General features: G+C 43.6%; 1 protein-coding gene across 1 annotated transcript in view; it reads left to right on the top strand.

Moving 5' to 3' along the window:
* The window catches only part of FHOD3 (formin homology 2 domain containing 3), a 429,142-nt gene that overhangs the window by 270,488 nt on the left and 138,090 nt on the right, over window positions 1-20,564 (top strand).

The following is a 20,564-nucleotide window of genomic DNA, read 5'->3' as shown; positions in this document are numbered from 1 at the left end:
GTACCATGAGCGGCAAGTAGCTACTTGGGAAGATTGATCTGACGGTAATGGTTCGTTACCAGTGGGATTCACCAGCAAGGGATGTGACCTCCTCAGGTAGGTATGATTAGAATACAGCCCGTGATCCAGATTTACCAGTTAATGTTCCGAAGCCCTTCGTGGTGTCCTGAGTATTGAACAGCAAACGGAGGATAGGAGGGGAGATGGCTGGGGGGTGGGGGGCTGGGCAGAGGGCTGTGAACTTGGAACTGAGAGCACCTGCTCCAAGAAAGGACAGAGCAAAAGGTATGAGGAAGAGGTCACTTTGCAAAAGCTCCTGATTTCTGGCGTAGGACTTCTGGTTTCTCAAAAGATTCACTGAGATCAGATTGCAGATTTCTTTGGGGGTTTGGACTTTGCTGAATTGAATTTGGGGGATTTTTCTAGATTCTGAAGAAAATGGCAACATTTTCAGTTTGAGATATCTGGGTCACAGGTAGAACGTCCCATAGGCAGTTGGATAGGCACCTCTGGAACTCTAAGCTTGGGCTTAGATGCCATAACCCAGGGAAAACAAACCAAGTGAGTAGAGAAGTGAATGGATAAAGGGTAGGTTTGTCATGAAATTCTGAAACTGAGAAGTTCACTCACTTCCCAAGTCAATGAACCTTGATATTGGTTGTCTTCAAGAGTGAATGCTTCTCAAGCTAGAGTGGCCTTCCTTGGTGTGATGTTGCAGGAAGAGACAGCCCTTTACTGTGGGAGTGGTGAACACGCTTCAAAGAGAAGGAAAGGTTTTTGTTTCTGGTTACATCTTTGACTTGCTTTGGGTATTTTCTTTCAGTGTCAAGCCTGCTTGCCCTTGCCCTTGCAAACTCTCCATTTTCTGTAATACATGTCTTCCCATCCATGTCCTGACTGTTCACAGCCCTTTCTAGTAGAGCTGATTTTGTTGGCAGTTCATGCAGGTACGGATTGTGGGTTGTCCTTCTGGAGAGCAAGCATCTCTCTCTTTATATCCCTGGCAATTCCAGGATCCCTTTGGAGATGGAGCAGGGGCTTTCTAATGATTACTAAACTGAGTCGATTAAATCCAATCATGGAAGGAAGAATGAGATTGTCTCTTTTACAAGAGTCTGTGGAGGGAGCCTGGTAGTTAACTCTTCAGTGATGAAGGTTGAATTAGCAGGGAAATAAAACCCTGAAAATGTCGGCTGAGGAGGTCAAATCTGACATGGCAAAAAAGGTGTTTATAGTGGACCAAAGTGATGCTGGTGAAGCATTTTGCAAGGGACCCCTTTGGAATAGGCTTTGGAAATTGACGAGGAGAGACCCAAAGAAAGAGAGACCTGGCCTAATGTCATTCTTGTCTCACACATGTGTTCAATGAGCTGACAGTGATCACAGAAGCATCCTATCCTTGTAGAAAAAAACATTGATTTCTAAGGGAGGTAATGTTGATGTCTCAGACACTGATGAGGGTTGACATGGGCTATAGTTGTGGTCCAAGTTTGTCTATATCAGGGCATCATTGATTCTCCTCATGGCGGAATGGGGCCTCGGTGAGATGGGCAAGCGGTGAGAACTGGTAGACTCCCTATACGCTTGAATACATGAAAAGAATCTGAAAGAAAGAAAGATTCACAGCTTCTTCCAGTCCTTAAAGAGAAGAGGCATTTATTTCCAGCCACAAAGAAATGATCATAGTGGAGGTAGCAGAGCTTCATGGTCAGGAGCTTAGATGCTAAGGTTGGACTACCTGGGTTCAGATCCCGGCTTCTAGCTCTGTGACTCTGGGCAAGCTCCTTAACCTCTCTGTGCCTCAGCTCCTCAGCCGTAGTAATAGTACCACCTCAGCAGTTCCTGCGAGGAGTTAAGGGGTGAACCCTGTAAAGTGCTTTGCGTGAGAGCACCCGTCAGAGAGTTGGTTAAATAACTAGAATAAATGAGTGACTGCGGCCTCACCCCCACCCCCCCAGCCCAGTGAGAGTCTGATTTCCCTGGAGAGAAACAGGAGGCAGAGCCAAGCCAGGTAGAGGGAAGCCTGCCCCTTGCCCTGGGAGAGTGGCCTGCAGAGCAGGGAAGCCTGGGCACATTTGGGACGGGTATCTGCGGCCTAAGTGCCATTTGAACGTCCTGATAAAGCGTGCTTCCCAAAGACACAACAACTCAGTGAGGAATCCGAGACAATTATATCACACTTCAGGAATACTCCATTACAGTAATCACGTTTGCCTCCAGAGAAATTATTTTAATTCCTGAGGTTTGCTTTTTTTTCTTTTTCCCAGTCATGCAGTTCTGGTTTTATAAACATGAGTTTAAACATTGACTGGAGATGAGCCCCCATGAAGAAGCGGCCAGTCGGGACCTGCTGAGTGCAGGCCTTGGTCTCCCAGAGGTCTTGGGACAGAACAGGGCGAGCGGGTGGAGGGTATCAGGGCTTCGTGCCAGTGGCAGGCCTTCCGAAGTGAAACAAATACTTACTGGACTTAGGAAGATATTTTTCTTTCTTTATCTATATTTTTTTCACTTATAACAAGCTTTGCAAAATTGAGTTAGAAGAGTAAATGATTTTGATTGTGAAAAGGGGAAAAAATCATGAAGCAGAGAAGAAGTGCTTTGGGACTTCCTTGGTGGTGCAGCGGTTAAGAATCCACCTGCCAATGCAGGGGACACGGGTTCGAGCCCTGGGGAGATCCCACATGCCGCAGAGCAGCTAAGCCCGTGCACCACAACTTCTGAGCCTGCGCTCTTAGAGCCCGCGAGTCACAACTACTGAGCCCACGCGCCACCACTACTGAAGCCCACGCACCTAGAACCCGTGCTTCGCAACAAGAGGAGCCACCCAATGAGAAGCCCGTGCACCGCAACGAAGAGCAGCCCCCAGCTCGCCACAACTAGAGAAAGCCCATGCGCAACAATGAAGAGCAACACAGCCAAAAATAAATAAAATAAAATAAATTTATTTTAAAAAAAGCAAAAGAAGAAGTGACTTTGCGGTTGTTAAAACGTGGCTGGGACTTGGGTCCACATCCATGATAGTTCACGCCCACAAGTAAACGAGCAAGCCACCAATTCTCTATAAGAGAAACCCCAGCACTGAGTATATTATCTCACAGTAAGTATACAGGGATAGACTTCTTAGTCAGTCCTGACATTCTCTGAACTTTGATGTTATGATTACTGCCCTGATCTTGTTGAGCCAGGAACAGTAGCTTATGAGCCAAAGGAGAACAAAATGATATTCGTTCATTCCTTCATTATTCACCAGCTTGTATTTTCCTGTACATGCCAGATTTTCGGTTCTGAGGATAGAGTGGTAAGCATGACCCTTATGACTCTTCCAGCCTCATAAGACAGTGTGCACATAAATATTGTAGCAAGTAAATGTGTGTAGCTTTGGAAGAGGGCTTTTGAAGGCTGCAAACAGGGCTGTGTGCAGGTAGCAGGGATGTAAGGATATGCACTTGACAATAACGTGCAGCTCACAAGGACATGTGCAGGGATTGTCATTACAGCGTCACTTGTAACAGCAACTTGGGGAGTGGCTAGATAAGGAAAACATGGCATGGCCGCATGATGGGACGCAACTAGCAATTATAAGAAATGCGCCACACCAGAAGTACCAACATACTTGCCACATCAATTGCTGTATTAAAAGGACTGTAGAATAATATATGTTAAAACGTTCTTTTTTAATCCGGAAATTTACCCACCGAATTTATAACCGTGGTTACCTCTGGCCAAAGGGGACTTAATTTTTATCAGTAATATTATACTTTTTCAAAGGGAGTATGAATTCTTATAATTAAATATTACTTTAAAAGATTTTTTTAGAAAAGATGAGAGTGGGATGGGGCAGGGGTTGGGGGGGGGGCGCTGTCCAAAAAGCCTCCTCAGGCATTTGGGCTGAGTCCTGAAGGATGATTGATGGTGGTGTGTCGAAGTCCAAAGCATGTGAAAAGGCAATTCGAGTTCTGGAATCAAACTGAGTCATGAGTTTGAAAGATGGACGTACACACAAAACTCTGAAATGGGGTTGGCTTCCTCTTGGTGGTTACATTTGATATCTGCCTCTTAAAGACACACATATCATGTCTCTTTCTAACTTGGAGTCTTTCATTCTTTAGTATCATTGCCTTCCTGTTTGTGAAAACATGAAACAGAATGTGTGTAAGGAATTCTGTTATTCGAAACGTTTAAAAGTGAGCTTGGCTAGATAGCACACTATTTGACTAATAGTTGTACAACTTCTGGAGGTGAGAGAACTTGTCTGATGTCCACACAATTTCATTTCGTCAGCTATCATAGACTACCAGAGATGAAGGCTCCTGTTCTGCTGTTCCACTGTATTTTATGGGTGACATAAGAGAGCCTCCGGGTCTCAGGATGGAGCCAAGCCAGACGCAGGCAGTGCTGCTTTCACCTCTGGAGGCCGCCATCTTGAAACCTCAGCCTGGGTCTGTGCTTGGCGTCCCTGCTGTTTCCAAAATGTCACAGAGAATTCCAGTCTACCTTCATCTTAGTTTCTCTTCTGCTCTCTCAGGCCTCTAAGAGACACTTAAGGCAATTCGGTAGTATCTCTGGCTTGGAATAAAGTCTTTTTTAAACATAAAATCAAAGTACCCACAAAAGAAAGTAGTGAGACACCTCATAGTCCGCAGTTATCCCTGGATTGATTTGTTTTACTCCTAAATAAACCTGCAACCAGGCTACTAATTGTGTTTTTCTTCCTATTGGTTTTAGGCTATGCAGACTGGAATTCCATTATATTAAACTGCTCCATGTTTTCCGCAGAAATAATGTGCTGGATCCATTAGTATTTTATTCTAAAACAAAATAGCAAAATAATGGCTCGTGCATTAAGGTTCTGGCCAGTTGTCCAGTTCCTGGGCATATTTAGTATCCATGGCCTGTAAATATGCTCCTTCTAAACTCTGAGTGTTACAGGGACAATAAATACTTTCCTGTCTAACTTTGGGTTCTCACCATGGAAACATCAGAGCAACAGCTGGGCTCTCTTAAACGTCTTTTCATTCTCTTAGTAGCTGGCAAAAATCTTTTGAGGGAAGCTTCTTTTTTTTTTTTTGGTGGATAACAAAACTATTTTTGAATGAAATCACTGCTTCAGTTGGTCAGATATACGTCTTAACTGATTAAGATAACTAATTGGAAAATTTCAAATCTCTTCTTGGGGCCTTGGTAACCTAGAAACAGCCTTGAAGTGAGCAGAAAGTATGAGTCACCAGGAGGCTAAGTTCAAACTCCAGTTTAAGTGTACTCTCTCACAGAGGGATGCAGTGTTTGCTCCATCTGAGGGATACAGATGGAGCCCAAGGGGGCATTTTGTCTGACAGAAATTTAACACACTATTTCTTGTTTATTTGTTTTTGTTTGTTTAAATTGTAAATTTTTAATTGTAAAATATACATAACAAAGTTTACCGTTTTAACCATTTTTACTTGTACAATTTAGTGGCATAATTACATTCACAGTAACACACTATTTCTATGACATATTTTTTTCATCTAATTATAGTATGCCATATGCATTTTACAGAACTAAATGGGGCATTTAAAATGCCTGCATCTTATCTAAACCTTAATACAGAACTTACTAACTAGTTGCCACAAATGGGTCACACCTGTGTCAAGACACTGATTTTTCCCCACCTCACCCCACCCCCCCGCCTCAGGGCAACCAGGCAGGTCTGGGGTGACTGGGGCACTGGGCGGGTCTCCTGTCCGTTACTCTGGTGGCCTGTGCAGATGTTCTTGTCTATGCCCTGTGTAGGGAGGACTGAGAAGCGCCATCCAGGGTGCTGTTGCTTAGAAGGAAATGTGCAGTGACGGTAGAGCAATGAAACCAGTTTAGATTCTGCTTCAGGTTCATGACGTCGCCAGTTCTTACTGGCAGGTTGTGTGATCTTGCCTTCTCTGGACCTCGTCTTTCTTATCTGCAACGTGGGGAGATCTCCAAGGTCATTTTTCCAGTTCTTGCCACTCTGTCTGTTGACCATCCATAGCGAGTATCTCCATGCTGAGCACCATGCGAGGTCCACTGGGCCACAGGTCTGCAACAGGCAACGAGTATTTACTGGATGTCCGTGGCGGCTGGGTCCACTAGAGAAACAGAGCAGAAGGAGTAACTCCAGGCAGGGAGAATGGCTCCTTTGAGGACCCCAAGCTGAAATGCCCTTGGTGTTGGGTGGACAGCTCAATAGACGGATTAAGACTAGGGTGGGGGAGTTGCTGAAGGGAGAGAGGGAGATGAAGTTGGCGAGATGATGGGGGTGTTAGCTGAGCAAGTTGGACTTAATCCTAAGGTTAGCGTGTACGTGTTGGAGCAGGAGAGTGTCATGTGTAAAGTCCCATCTTGTCCTCTGGTCAATTCCTGCTTGGCCTTCTGAGTTTTGCCCCAAGAGCACTGTGGAAATTTTTCTCACTTGAGTACTTCCTGGTACAATTAGATTAATGTCTTTCTCCCCTACAGACCTGTAAACATTAAGGGTGAGAACCTCTACTAACCACTGTACCTCTGCATCTTGCACATAATAAATGCTCAATAAATAATTGTTGGGTAAATGGAGAGCCCTTGCCCCATGGTTACACTTCTTCACTTTTAAAAAGTGTTTGTATTGTTACTTATTATGGGAAATCTCTGTACCTTGTGCTCAATTTTGCCGTGAAACTAAAACTGCTCTAAAAAATAAAATCTATTTAAAAAATTCTAATTTTCTAGAATTGAATTAATCATAATCCTTAGTTCATGATACACTGACATCATTGGTCCATGTGTGGCCCTCTCCTAGTTTATTTATTTTATTTAGTTTATTATATTTTATATAAATATTATAAACGTGATTAATATTATTAATATTAATTATTAATGTTATATAAATATTAATATAAAGAACATCCATGAGACTACGGTCTAGCTAGAAACCCAGAGAATTACCCTTAACTTACTGTGAGCTTCCAACTTTCACATCTCTGAACCTGGGTAACCAGCACTCTTAAATATCGTTTAGTGTTGTCTTATGGGTTTGTTGTTAGTATTATCAGATATATATATATATATATAAACAATAGTATATTATACAATTTTGCCTCTTTGAACTTTATAAAAATATTAGAATATTGTAGTTTCTCTTTGCACTTGTCTTCACTCCACATCATGCTTCCAGTGTTCATCCATATTGTCATGTGATGCTGAAGGTCTTCCATTTTCTCTGCTTGGAATATACCACAGTCTATTTATCCTTTTACCCATTGGTGAGCATTCAGGTTGTTTCCATTTTTTGGTAATTACAGACAGTGCTGCTGAGAATATTCTCAGACTCATATCCTGGTGCACATGCTTCGGCATCCCTAGAGAGGGTTTCTCAACCTCGGCACTGTTGACATTTTGGACCAAAAGTATTCGGTGCAAATGTTGTTGTGGAGGGCTGCCTCGTGCACTGTAGGATGCAGCATCTAAGACTAGATGTCTCCCGACATTGACAGATGTCCCTTAGGGGGAAGAATCACCTGGTTCAGAACCACTGCCCCAGGCTACAGCAATGACACTTCTAGGTGATGCCAGTCATATTCGAGTTATGAATGCTTAACTTTATGAGATAGTGCCAATTATTTTGCCAGCGTCATTATGCTAATGCACACGCCTATCAGCAGTATATGAGAGCCAGTTGGTCTAAATGCTCTTCAGTGCTTAGTATTATCTTCGGACGTCTTAATTTTGCCAAGCAGATAAAAAATGGTATCTCATTGTCGTTCCAATTGAGTTCTATTAAACTCTGACTGATTTATATTTAAACTTCGGTTTTAAAATATCATTTCATATAAATGTATTGGCCATGGTTGTATATTTTGCTCACTTTTATAGTTGTGTTTCTACTGATTTTTAAAATATATTTTTTTCATATTCCTGATTTGAGTTTATGTCTATTAGATGTCTTGAAATGTCTGCTCCAAATGTGTTGCTTAACTCTTCCTCATCCTGATTGCTTTGGTCCTAGAATATACTTTAATACCGTTTTAAATGTTTCTATTGTACTTTTAAAACATCTCAGCAACATCCATTTTCCTTCTTGTTTTTTGAAGCCTAAGATACGTGACGTCAGCCTGAGACCCGAATTTGAGAAAGTTAATTTGACTTTGAAGGAAACTGTGCCCTGCAGAATTGGTCAGGCGGTGGGCCTGTTGCTTTTCCAACGTGAAGAGGGTGGCCTCCAGTCTGGGACTGTTTGTGGTTAAAAGGAGACTACCTGATGGGTTCAGAACAGGCCTGTGCCCTAGAGTAACTCCTTATCAGTTACAAACAAGCAGAATACCCCCAGAGGTATTTGAAAGCCAGAGACCAAAGACCCAGAATGCCTTAGAACAAGTATAAACAAAATTAAGTTATACTTTAAGAGACAGTTCAGCTAGGGAAAAAGCAGAATTGTCTGAACTAATTCTTCAGTCTTAAATATTGGCAGCGTAAAATATCATTCCATTTGACTAATTCTACTAGGATGAAACCAAATAAAATCAAGCATAGAAAGTCCCGTGCCCTACGAGAGGGTATTTCCTTCTTCATGCATTTGAGTTGTAGGGCAAGGCCAGTGCTTTGACCATGGGACTTCCTGGAAGTGGATTCCCTGAGTGAGTCATTGTGCTGCCTGCCCTTGGTCCTGCTCTGCCACTCATGATAGCAAAGCTATGATATACACAAGTCATCAGAAGATTTATTGCAGCGTCAGAGATGTTGAGCCCAAAGAGGAAACAGGTTGGGATGTTGATCAGAATCACTGTCTCCACACATCTGTAGGACAGCTACATGCAAGAGAGGAGGATCAGAAATACACAGCTTACACAGGTGGAAGTTATAAAGGGGAAAGTGTTACTATCTGCCAGTGATTGGGAATGCTTTGCCGAGTACTATGTCCTCTTCCTTAGTGAATGAAGCAGAGTTCTTGAGTATCCATTAAGTGGGGGATGGTAGAGATTTCCTAAGAGGGCTCCAAAGCCAGTGACGATGATGGTGATGATGATGATGAGAGCTAATGGCTAAAACAAATTGATTTGCTCACTGTATACTGCTCCTTTTCAAAGTGCTTTACATATTAACCCAGTCCTCCTAGAAGGTAGGTACTGTTGATATCCTAAATTGGGATGAGGAAAGTGGGGCCCAAGGTCACACAGCTGGTAAATTATGGAGCTGGAGTACAACCCAGGCAGTTGGCTCCGAGCCTCTCCAACTCCAGCAGACTTTGCTTCTAAATGACTTTACCACCTGGGAGAACAAATGAAGTCAAGTCATTTTGGAGGATGGGGCTCCCTGTTTTGAGTTAAAGAGGAGAGACCCATTGGTTGGCAGGGTAGAGATCTGTGGGTTCTGGGCAGACCAGAAGTAATAACATTTGCACATTCCTGATCAAGATGAGGGAAGGTAGCCTCAGGCTGAAGGTTGAGGGTACAGTTTTTAACTTGACTGCTGTTAGAGCAGAAAAGGACTGCCAACAAAAAGGACTGTGCTGTGTGAGGGTGAGCTGTACCAGGCTCGGAAGGACAGATGAGGTGTGCTCGTTTGTGGCTTGTGGCATTACAGGAGGAATGCTGTCTTCACTGTTCCACTGGCTTCCTTGTTTCTGACAGAAGCACCCCTCAATCCAGGTATGGGGTATATAACCATGGGGTTGTACCAATACTTCTTTCTTCCTTTCCTGCCGCATCTAACCAGTCACCAAATTCAGCTAAATCTGTTTTAATTTTTTTCAGATCCACCTCTCTTTCTTTAGCTCCACAGCTGTCACCCTCTCTGCCCTACCTCTTTATGAGGCTTGCATAACGTTTATTCCATAAACTGATCAGCACATTTTAAGAAATAGGAATTATAGATCAATCTCTTTCCAGTATATGTAAAAAATTGTTAATAATATTATAATCAACTATACTTCAATTTAAAAAATTCTTAATATTAACAAATAGAACCCAGGTGTTTATAAAAAGGGTAACATGGTATAACAAGGTGGGGTTTATTGCTGGTATGCGAGGTTCGTTTAACCTTTTAAAAGCAGTTTTGTAATTCATTGCATTTACAAAAGTAAAGGGGAGGGGCTTCCCTGGTGGCGCAGTGGTTGAGAATCCGCCTGCCGATGCAGGGGACACAGGGTTCGTGCCCCGGTCCGGGAAGATCCCACATGCCGCGGAGCGGCTGGGCCCGTGAGCCATGGCCACTGAGCCTGTGCGTCCGGAGCCTGTGCTCCGCAACGGGAGAGGCCACAACAGTGAGAGGCCCACGTACCACAAAAATAAATAAATAAATAAAAAATAAAGGAGAAAATCATATGATTATCTTGATAAATGGAAAGAAAGCACTTGATAGACTTCAGTACTCATATATGGTTAAAACTCTTAGCAAACAAGGAAACTTCTTTGATCTGATAAAGAGTAAAAAATCTGTGGCAAAGCTCATATTTCCTCTTGATATTTGGGACAATGAAAAGATGCTTACTGTCATCACTTCAGTTCAATGTAATATTGCAGTTCCCAGCCAGTGTAATAAGGCAAGAAAAAGATAGGCATAAGAATTGGAGCAAAATAAATACAACCATCGTTACTTACAGACGATATGACTGTCTATATAGGAAATCTAAAGGAGTCTATATAAAAAGTATTACAATTAATAAATTTGGAAAAGTTGTTGGATACAAGGTAAATTTACCCCCAAAATCAATTTTATTTCTATATATCATCAAATAAATAGAAAATTAAATTGGAAATTGATAACATGTACAATAGCATTAAAATTTATATTTAGAAATAAATTTAACAGAAAATATATAAGACCTCTACTGAAAAGTTAAAGCTTTAAAAGAAATGAAAGAATATTGGAATAAGGTTAAATCTAAATAAAGGGTATACCACAGCCATGGGTTGGAAGACTCAATATGTAAAATTGTCAGTTCTAATTTGTGTATAAATTCAATAAAATCCCAACTAGTAGTCCATCTAGATTTTGGTGAAAATTGACAAGCTGATCCAAAAATTCTATGAAAGTATAAAGGGCAAAGGACTTACTTTGCAATGTCAAGGTCTATCATAAAACTGTAATAATTAAGATAGTATTCATGCAAAGATTCATGCAGAGTATTCATGCAAGGATAGAAAAATTGACTAATGATGAGAAAAAGTCCAGAAACCCACAGATATATACTTGATTTGTGATAAAGATGGTACTAACATGGGGCAAATATGGCCTTCTTACTAAATGGTTCTGGGCCGATTGTACGTCCACGTGGGGAAAAAAATGTATTTTACCCCTATCTCATATGATACACAAAATAAATTTATGGATGGACTGCAAATTTAAATGTGAAAGGTTATATAATAAAGCTTTTAGAGGGTCACATAAGAGAATGCCTTTAAGACCTTGGTGTAATCAAAAAAAAAAAAAAAAAAACAGGACAAAAAAGACACTAACCATCAAAGAAAAAAAGATAAATAGGGCCCCATTAAGCTTAAGAACGTATGTTTATTAAAAGATACCATGAAGTGAATGCAAAGGCAACCCACAGGGAAAACATATTTGCAACACTAGAATATGACAAACTACTTGTGTCCAAATTATGTAAAGAATTTCTACAAATAAAAAGCCTTTTTTTTTTTCAGTTTATTTATTTATGGCTGCATTGAGTCTTCGTTGTTGCGCGTGGGCTTTCTCTAGTTGTGGCGAGTGGGCACTACTCCTTGTGTGATGCTCAGGCTTCTCATTGTGGTAGCTTCTCTTGTTGCGGAGCACAGGCTCTAGGCACTCGGGCTTCAGTAGTTGTGGCTCGCGGGCTCTAGAGCACAGGCTCAGTAGTTGTGGTGCATAGGTTTAGTTGGTCCACGGCACGTGGGATCTTCCTGGACCAGGGACTGAATCTGTGTCCCCTGCGTTGGCAGGCGGATTCTTAACCACTGCGCCACCAGGGAAGTCCGAGCCTTTTCTTTCTTTTTTAAAGGCACAGTACTTACACACTTCAAAAAGAGGATATCTAAATAGACATTAAAAGTATGATAATGTGCCCATCTTCATTAGTCATCGGGGAGAGCAAAGTAAAACCACAATGAGACATCATCACACACAGATTAGATAGCAAATGAAATAGACAAAAATATAAAATCTTGGCAAGGATGTGGAAGAACCAGAATGCTCATATACTGTCTATGGGAATGTAAATTCATTCATTCATTTAAAAAAATTGTTTGACAGTTTCTAATAAAGATGAATTTAAGCATATCTCATGACCCAAAACACTAAAACACATGTACTCCAATATCTATAACAGCCCTATTCAAAATGACCCCAAACTGAAAGGTACCTGATTATCATCAACAGTAGAATGGATAACTAAATTATAGTATATTCATGTAAGAGAATACTGTACAGCAATGAGAAAGAATGATCTTCAAGTATATATAACAATATAGATGAATCTCACAAGTGTAATATTGAACAAAAGGAGCTGGATACAGTATGATTCCTTTTAGATGGAGAAGAAAATCAGGCAAAGCTGACCGGTGCTGTTTCCAGTAGGGGAGGGAGGCAGTTCAAAGGGAGCATTAAAGGAATGCTGACCATGTAGATGCATCTGTTCTGTGAAACCTCAGGGATTCATGTACTTTTCTGTATGTGTTTTATATTTCAGTAAAAAGAAAAACTGCAACTGAATGAGAGTGGGGCAAAAGAGTTACAGATTTTGGCAGAATGATGCCTACAGTGGGAAACGGTCGATTCATAAGGATTGAAGGCAAGAAGGAGCTGGTGGACATTTAGGAAGTAGAGGAGGACACTGAGATTGCAGAAGAGTTACGGTGGGAGGAGAGGAATGAGAGATTTGGGGGAATGGGGGCTTGTGGTCGGGGAGTAGAAGTTCGGATGTCAGGTTTCCAAGGTGGGCTACTTAGGTGTGATGGTGAGGTCCAGCCTGTGAGGGCCTGAAGTGAACAAAGATGAAGGTCACTGGAGTTCAGGAGTTTTAATCCCTTTGGCAAGGGATTGAGAAGCTTGGGTAAGTGTTCCACATGGAACACTTGCATCACATAAGTCATGTGTTGATAGGATTTAGAGGCCAAAGGAGGGTAATGATTCAGTTATCAAAGTCTATATTTGTTTAGCTGAAAGGGCAAAACCCAAGTTAAACTACCTTAAGCAAAAATGAAAAGTTATTATCTTCTGTTAGTGAAAGGCCAGGGTGAAGCTTCAGAAGTATTAGATGCAAGTGTTCATCCCTGAAGGCACCAGGAGAAATCCCAGGGGTGGCCCAGATTGACTCCACCTGGACCATGTGTTAACCCTTGAAGTTGGGGGGGGATCAGCCCCCCACCCCCAAACACATTGAGAATGAGGGAGTGACATGCAAAAACCATCCGTCCACCGTAGAGGGTGGTGCAGGAAGGAATGCAGTGAAGACATGAGAACTTCTCACTGCAGGCGCTGGGCAGCCCTGAGAACAGCCACTGCATGACTCTGTATTCAGAAGGAGAACCACCTGGGAGGCCTGCCCAAGGCCAGAAGCTGTTGTGAATCATGTGTGGTAGGGGGATGGGAGGAGTGGGGTCGGGGGTTGCAGGCAGTAGCATCCAGCCAACTTGACAAAGAAATTTGGCTTGTGCTGGGTTATTGCATCTCCAGCCCACACTTAGGTTTCCCCATCTCACAACTGTCTCCTCTAAGTGTGCTCTTTTCATTTCAGCCAGCTGGAGTTTTTCTGCTTCATCTTCCTGTTTGTCTGTAACGCTTATCTTGCTTTTCCATCTTGTCTCTGTGTGCATTTCTCTTTTCCTGGCCTTGCCTCAGGGTCGAGGAGGAGGAGGAAGAGGAGCAGCCAGTCACGGAGCCCAATTCAGAGGAAGAGAAAGATGACGGTGCCCCCTGTCCGGGCACGGACAGGTACCGAGGGCTGGACACTCCCCGGCTCCCACCACAAGCCTGGAGTCTCCTTCCTAACGGATAGTTTGCAGCCACCCTGCAGTAGCCTCCTCCCTTCCTCACTAGCTCCCACCGGCAAACGTTTACACGGAGCCACAGAGTGACTAGTTTTATAGAAATAACTGAGCACGTTTTCCCTAGAGAACCGTATTTTTTACTCAGATGCTGCTTTGCCTAACCTTGCTTTATGGGAGACACACCCAGGAGCTTTTCTCCCGCACTGTCCCCTCCCTCATTGAGTGCTTCGGGCTCAGTCGGATTGACAGTAACTAACGGGATGTTCCTCTCTGCTCAGAAAACTTTAACCCTCTCTACACTGTAGGAAGAAGAATTCCACGTGTCCCCTTCTTCCTACTAATTTTACCAGTACAATGTTATCTATAATGTGTGGATGACTGCTGTAGGGATAATGCATTTTGATTTTTATCCAAATGGACAGGAACACTTTTCACCCCATGTAGCACAGAAAAAATTCCCAGCATTTATTTGCACGCCTAGAATAACTACCATAGCTCTACAGCCCTTTGGGGGAGTTTTCTGTCCTCCACTCACCTCTCCAAGGTGCATCCTTTCTGTCTTCGGGCAGTGTTAACAGACACAGGCACCTTGCAGATATGCGTACATTTTGTGGTATTTTCCCCAAATGATGTCTGTATGAAAAATAAAAATTGATCATGGCTAAGTTCATTTGCTGATATTCAAAAATAATTCTAGAACTGAAGGGTTCCTTCACTTGATTGATTACACTGGCAACTGATATTGTTGCTGTTAGTTTTTCCACAAATAAGCAAAGTCAAAAGGATCTTGGATGAATTAGGGTAAAATCTTTCTCTTACCAAGTTCAAAGTTAATGTGATTCTTTGCTGCTGTGGCCTCATTCTTGGGGCCACCGGCGCACATAAAAGTTCTCAGACAGGCTCATTTGACGTGCTGAGATGCCCACCCCTCCCGGGGTCATGGAATCCTCTCTGAACTGATTGCTTCCCCCCATTGGAAATGTCTGGGAAGAAGCCAGCTGGATGTAGAGAGAGGAAAGGAATGACCTAGTGACAGAGAGTGAGGTACATATTCCAGAATGAGATGGGGAGAAAGGTTGGCATTAACCAAGGGCCCCCGCCCATGCCGAGTACCATGCTTGGGGGTAGTGACTTTAGTTAGGGATGCTCTGGGAAGGGGAGAGGTTCAGTTGACAGTCCCACCTTAGGTCAAAACTGAGTCACAGAAAATTTTGTGGACCCTCAATAAATACATCGGTGTGGCTCCACATGTGCTTCAATGTGCATGGTATGTCCCACCCACAAACTTTTCACCCTCAGGGACTCAAACAGTTCGGCAGTACCTACAGACCAGATGGAGGAATCTGGCTGGAAAGAGCAGCCTCCAAAGGCGTCCCTACTGACTCGTGCTGTCTTACAGCGGTAGATGGTGGTTTATCCTGTCCTCTGCAGTGTCTTTGACTATATGACTGATTCTGGAGGGTGTCTTCATCAGAGACGATACAGTTAGACTTTTCAGTTTTAGGAAGCAAAGGTGCGCATATTAAACACCAGGGTTTGACCTTAAACACGGTGATCATTAACATTGATCTGGATGTTATTTCTTCCCTGATGTCAACCTACTAGACTTAAAAGTGGTGGGAAAGATTCTGCTTACTTCTGTGGGCTTGGTGTCTTCCACTGCTTCCCCTTCCTGCTGGCTGCTTCCTTGTGTTTGCCCGCCATGTGTGCCCACCACGTGTGCCCCCTGTGTGTGTGTACCACCTTTGCCAGGCCTGCCCTGGGCACTGCAGTGTGGTCTCATCCCATCCTCCCCTTGAGCCAGGGAAACCTGTATGTCCCTGCCCTTATATACAGATGGAGCTCTGGATCTGAGGTAGGAAAAAAAACAGCTCACATCCCTTTCCCGAGTGGGCATGGCTGGGAGTCAAGTTCTCTGGGGAAAGGACTATGGTTTTGAAAACTGCAGAGTTTAATGTAGATTCTCCTGTTACAAAGGTAGGCTTCAAAATGTCTAAGTGGTCTAAATCCAGTCCCCTGAAGGTGGAAAGTCTTCATAACTGTATCTGTGGCAGAATGAGGCCTGCCTGCAGGAGTCTAGACATCTAGGGCTTAGTGGTAGAGGAGGCCCTGAGGAAAGTGTGAACCGGGCAAAATGTGTCTTCACTCTGCCGGCCCCTCATTTCCAGCTCGTTGCATTTCTTGCTGGCATCTTTTCTCCTTCTCCACACTTGCTTTCCAGAAAGGATCTGAAAGCAGTGACTCTAAGTATGGGGCTTGTGGGATACCTTGTCCTCAAGTTTGGGTGTTTCAGGAGGAGGGCAGATCCCCTGTTTGATCAAGACAAAGAAATGAAGTTCAAATTGTGGAAATTCCGGTGCCGACACAACCAGTGGGGAGAAACTTGGGGATTGAGGGGCAGGTGCAGAAGAGCCTTTGAGGTTCCACTAAATCCCCTCATCAAGGCCCTTGTATGCTCAGAGGCCAGGTGGCTCTTACCCCCCAGATAGGCAAGCCCAGGGCGCCAGGATTATTGGGAAAACCAGGGCTTCTGGCTTTTATGCTGCAGGTCAAGAAACACAGCTGGACTCTTAAGTGAGCGTCCCTAACAGTAGTGAGCTTTGACGTGTCTTTTTCTCTTTCCTAACTTTTGCTCCCTCTCTCCCAAATCTCTTTTCCTCCCCTTCCTTCCCCCTCCTCCTCTCCTCCTCTCCTCCGTGCTGACTCAGGGTTGAGGCCAGCCCTGCCTCAGAGCAGGTCCCCGCCGGAAAGGATGCTGCTCGCGAGAGTCCAGCCCTCCCCGCGGCCTCCAGTGCCTCCTCCCCAGGAAAGCAGCTCCCGACCGGCAGTGCGGCGGGGACCCCCTTGCGCAGAGGGTCCTCAGGGCCTGCCCTGCGGGCGCCCTCCACGCCCTCCCCGGCTTCTCAGCCCTTCCGCGCCGCACCCGGCCCCCCGCAGGCGTCACCAACCATAGAAAAGCTGCCCTATGTGCTTCACAGCCCCTTCCACCTCTTCTCCTATGACTTTGAGGACTCGCCCTTGTCCACCAAGGAAAAGGAAGCCGAATCCCAGCAGGAAAGCAGGTAGATCCGGCCCACGTGATGGCCTGTGCGAGGCTAACCCGGGGACGGTGACGCAGCGTCTTAGCTGCATCCTTTAGCTGCATCCTCTGGCTTGTCTTTCGTTCGCTGCGTTTGCGGAGATTCCAGTCAGAGCAGAGAGCAGTTGTGGTGTGAGCTCCCTGGGCGCTCACTAATTACCAGTATGTAGGCAAAAGGCAGAAGAGAAAATTCCAGCTGCTTGAATTGAGGAGCTCTTGTGTTATAATGTAATTACTAAAGATGGATTTTTGAATTTAAGGTTTATAAAAATTTGCACAGTCTGTCAAATTCTACACATCTCAAGCCCATCTCTCTAGCACGGGCTCTCTTTCAATCTGCGGAAGGCAGCCAGGTGCTTTGTCAGCTTTCCCGGCAGCGTTTTGAGTGGGGTTTTCCTTCGTTTAACAGTTCCTCTGATTCTCTCCATCCGAGCACGTATTCTGCCTCCGAGCCTTACAACTTCCGGTCTTTCTCTTCCAATAGGTGGGTGTCTTTTCATTATCTCCTCTCCCTTTCTATAGCTTTCTGTTTTTATTCTAATGTGTGTAAGTTTCTTTCAGACATTGCTCATAGCTTCCCGTGAGATGGCAAACAATTGCAGTTTGAATCACTTCACAGGCATTAGTATAATTACATTAAGTACGGACACCTCAATGATTCTTACGCAAACCGGAGATGAGGCAGAGGGAGGGAGGTGTGCCGATCAAAAGGGCACAGGGAATTTTCAGCAGGTGCTTGTCAGCTTGCCTGTGTGCCTGCCCTTCACTGATGCCTGGATCAGGACCTCTCTGCAGAGCGGGGAATGGGGAACAGAGGGTTTGCATATTTTAAACAATCAGTTGTCTAAAGTCAATAATAAAAGTCAGTATTGACTGATGGTCACTCCCATATAAAGAGTAATAATAATAATTGCTAACATTTATTGAGCATTTATTGAGAGCCAAGCCCTGTACTTTAAAGTATCACTTAACCCTGAAGAGGTAGGTTCTATTTCTAGCCCTTATATACAGTGAGGAAACTGAGGCACAGAGAGGTTGGGTAAGTGGGGAGTGGTGTCTACCAGAATGGCTTTGTATACCATCAGGAGTATGTGGCCTCCAGTTTGAACACCTCCAAACTACAAGTCCTCTACCAGTCTCTTTTAGGTCTAAAATTCTCAGTTATTGTGATCTTTCACGCAGTTTTCATGAAATGCATCCAACATATAGCTCTCATGTTCCCCAAGAACAGTATCTGTGTACAAGTTAGGAGCTGCACATTTGACCGGAAGAAAAAATATCATGGCAACCTCATCTTTCCCAGCAGGGTGGTGTTAGTCCAGGATGGTGATGGTCTCACAGCTTCTGACGGGGCTCTCCTGGGACCCAGGTCCCTCCCACTTGGTCTCCAGGCTTCAGTACCACTGACAGTCCTGGGGGATGAGAGCAATAGAAACATGGAAATGGACAAAACGAATATACACATAAATTGAGAAAAGCATCTGCATGCTTGTGAATGAAGATTGGCTTGGATTTCACTGAGAAAAGTTTACAATTTTTTAATTATTTGACAGGAGTTTGACTATTGTATAAATATCGTTCATACCAATTAATTTTCTGATGTTCACTCACTGTGGTTTTCAGAGGTCTGTATGGCCACAGATTTGACTGCTCAGTGGTTGACTGAAATTGAATGGGTTATAATAGAGACCAACCAGTTAGTCATTAAAAAGAATTTTTTAAAAATACAAACACTAACACACCACTGTAAAGCAATTATACTCCAGCAAAGATGTTAAACAAACAAACGAAACCAAAAAACGCCGTGTAGTGAATCGAGTGAATTGTATGATCCAGTTAGTTTGGCTGAAATTCAGAAGCAAAATTAGACCATGAAGTCGTTGAATTAATTGCTCGACCAGTAGAAAAACCAAAAGAGGGAGAACGACACTATGCTTGATTTATTTCCATAACGTCATCGAAACATAATTTTAGTAAAGTAATCCTGTTAAAACATTCTCTGGGATGCCCACTTTTGGTTGGGAAGGGGATGGTTTTAGATGTTTGCGTAGAATAACAAGCTTAGTGTCCAGGCAGTTGGGTGATGCAGGGCTGACGCTGGAGCCCAGGGCCTGTCTCTGAGGACTTGGAGGTCCTGGGCAGCGTCCTTCCCTCCCAAGTGGGGCCCACTGCCTCCTGCTTCTCTCGCTCTCTTCCCTGCTGAGCTTGTGCTCCCCTCTCTGCTGCTTCCTTTCTTTTGTATATTCTCATCCTTTGCTTTTCTGTCTTCTCTGTGGCCTGTGGTTTTGGGGGCCCTCTCTTTTAATTTTTTTATTTAGGTATAATTGACATAACGTTATATTGGCTTCAGGTGTACAGCATAGTGATTCAATATTTGTATAATTGGGGGCCCTCTTGAAAAAATCAAACCAATACTCACTTGGAGAAGCAGTAAACAACCTGTCGGACAGGTAGACTGTTGCGACTTTAAGAGATGAGAAGATGAGTGTCCAGAAACCAAGTCCCATGAAGGTGGTATGTTAACAGGGGAGGATGGTGGGGTAGTATGGTCTGCCTGCCAGAGTGCCTGGTACTTAGCACAGGCTGACACATGATACCAAATAAGCAGATTAGAAGAGCAACAGCCAACACACCAGACTTAGCAACACAGGATAGATTTGGGATAATATAAGTATTTTATTTCCCATTATAATAATGTAATTTATTAAGGAAAACTGAAATTTCACCTCCGTATTCCAGTTTTAAAAATAGATGGCCTGGGCTTCCCTGGTGGCGCAGTGGTTGAGAGTCCGCCTGCCGATGCAGGGGACACGGGTTCGTGCCCCGGTATGGGAAGATCCCACATGCCGTGGAGCGGCTGGACCCGTGAGCCATGGCCGCTGAGCCTGCACGTCCGGAGCATGTGCTCCGCAACGGGAGAGGCCACAACAATGAGAGGCCCGCATACCGCAAAAAAAAAAAAAAAAAAGATGGCCTGTTTTTTTACATTTTTCTACACGTGGTTTTTAACCTCTAAGAATATTTTTTACAATTGTGATCAAACTCAATGTGTAATATTATATCTTGATGTTACATGCAGTATGTGTGTGTGTATATTTATACACACACACACTCACGTACACGTACATTATAAACATTTGCCATGTTATCACTTATAAATTGTCAATCACTTAACGGTTGTGTAATCTTCCATTGACGAATGTTACATCATACTTTCTTAGCCATTCTCACATTGTTACCTGGTTGGGTAGTTTCTGGTTTTTTGCCATGATCTCAATGAGGCTCCAGTGAGTATCTTCCTGTGTGATATTTTAGTATATAAATAACCGTAAAGTTATGTTAACGCCTCAAAAGTAGACCTACTTGGTCAGGGGGTATCCACATTTTGAGGTCAAATTGCTTCCTAGAATTAGCAATCCTAGGTTAGTTGGTGGGAGTTTATATTGGATTCACTGCATGGGGGAAGGTCTTTGTGCACTTATATCATAGTGACCCTTGGGGTCCCACACACTCCAGTACTGTGTCCTCAC

This window comes from Neophocaena asiaeorientalis, unplaced genomic scaffold (genome assembly GCF_003031525.2).
Source record: "Neophocaena asiaeorientalis asiaeorientalis breed wild unplaced genomic scaffold, Neophocaena_asiaeorientalis_V1.1 scaffold670, whole genome shotgun sequence".
Lineage (NCBI taxonomy): Eukaryota > Metazoa > Chordata > Mammalia > Artiodactyla > Phocoenidae > Neophocaena > Neophocaena asiaeorientalis.
The sequence above is the reverse complement of the archived record's forward strand: the minus strand, read 5'-3'. Positions and strand labels throughout refer to the sequence as shown.